The sequence below is a fragment of the Budorcas taxicolor genome, chromosome 10 (assembly GCF_023091745.1).
Source record: "Budorcas taxicolor isolate Tak-1 chromosome 10, Takin1.1, whole genome shotgun sequence".
Taxonomy (NCBI): Eukaryota; Metazoa; Chordata; class Mammalia; order Artiodactyla; family Bovidae; genus Budorcas; species Budorcas taxicolor.
In genome coordinates, this window is record NC_068919.1 from 66,747,544 (window position 1) to 66,749,570 (window position 2,027).

Below are 2,027 nucleotides of genomic sequence, written 5' to 3' on the forward strand. Positions count from 1 at the left end.
CAGTCGTGTCCAACTCTTTGCAACCCCATGGACTATATAGTCCATGGAATTCTCTAGGCCAGAATACTGGAGTGGGTACCTTTCCTTTCTCCAGGGGATCTTCCCAACCCAGGGATCGAAACCAGGTCTCCCGCATTGCAGGCTTACTAGCTGTTTAACCTTGGTCAAAGGACTTAAATTCTCTTTATGTCGATTTATTTATCTATGTAGTGGGGATGACAATCATAGTATCTATCTCATTTGGTTATCATGAAGATTAAATGCTTACTTGTGTAAAACCTATACAACAGTGCCTGGCCCATAGTAAATGTATTAAGCCATAGAGAGAGACTTATTGAAAGCCATAATGAGCAAAACAAAGTTCCTGTTTGACACTGGTTCTTTAACACTAACATAAAACCAAACTTTGCATTTCTCATGCCTCTGAAAAGGAGATATAGGGGTATCCATACTTTAACCTCAATTACAGGTGAAGAAAACTAAAGAATAGTTTTAAAGGATGAAAAATGAAATTTTATTCTAAAGGTGATTCTCTCTCTAATTTGCTGTTTAAAAAAATTGTTCTGTGACTGAGCAGTTCGACTTCGCTGTCATTCTCTCTGTAATAACACACAGAAGTAGCTGCACAGGCAGCCTTCCAGCAGTGTGAACACTTCAGATGCTCTAGAACCATATCATTAAACAATCCCAGGATTCAGTGCAGAGGCTGGCACATAGCAGACGTTCACTTTCTATTTACTTTCTTTGCATGATTGAATGTCTATTTCAGTTCAGTTCAGTCGCTCAGTCGTGTCCGACTCTTTGTGACCCCATGAATCACAGCACACCAGGCCTCCCTGTCCATCACCAATTCCCGGAGTCCACCCAAACCCATGTCCATCGAGTCGGTGATGTCATTCAACCATCCCATCCTCTGTCGTCCCCTACTCCTCCTGCCCTCAATCCCTCCCAGCATCAGGGTCTTTCAAATGAGTCAGCTCTTCTCATCAGGTGGCCAAAGTATTGGGGTTTCGGCTTCAACATCAGTCCCTCCAATGAACACCCAGGACTGATCTCCTTTAGGATGGACTGGTTGGATCTCCTTGCAGTCCAAGGAACCCTCAAGAGTCTTCTCCAACACCACAGCTCAAAAGCATCAATTCTTTGGTGCTCAGTTTTCTTTATAGTCTAACACTCACATCCATACATGACCACTGGAAAAACCATAGCCTTGACTAGTTGGACCTTTGTTGGCAAAGTAATGTCTCTGCTTTATAATATGCTGTCTAGGTTGGTCATAACTTTCCTTCCAAGGAGCAAGCATCTTTTAATTCCATGGCTGCACTCACCATCTGCAGTGATTTTGGAGCCCAGAAAAATAAAGTCAATTTCCCTCCTGACATTTTTGACCTGATCACCCGCTGTCTCAAAATCTTCAGTAGGACTTCTCTTCAGGTTTAAATTATGCATCCTATATTTCAAATCTTTCAGGGATCTCACCTCTTCCTTATCTCCTTTTATTTATTTACTCTTCCCTGCTTGCTTCAGTTAATGTATCTTCTTTGGCTCTGTTCTACTTAATCATTCTTATCCCACACATAGTCTTAAAGATAACTCCTTCTACACTTTAACATTTTGTTTACACTCAAAGTTTGATGCTTTGTGGCCACCAGAATTATGATTGTAGACAATTTAGAGGTGTTTTCCCAGCCCATCTGCTGTTTTCTCTAAAATTTGCTCCCATAGCAGCTATGCTTGAACATCATGACCCTAACCGTTAGCGGGTTTTTGCCCAAGAGCGGTTTCTTGTTTTTAGCCATTAAATTTTGGGGTATTTTGTTTTACAGTAAAAGAGCTGATACATTATTCTTCTCAAAAGTTGCTCCATAAAATCTCTAATTGTGAGTTAAAAAAAATCTGCTTTAGGGCCATAGTCGTTTGAACTTAATAGTCATATGCTTTTATTATAAAAAGATTATAGAGTGTAAGAAACTTCTCTGTTGAATATGATGTATCGTATAAAACATATGGTAAGTCTGTGATAAAAG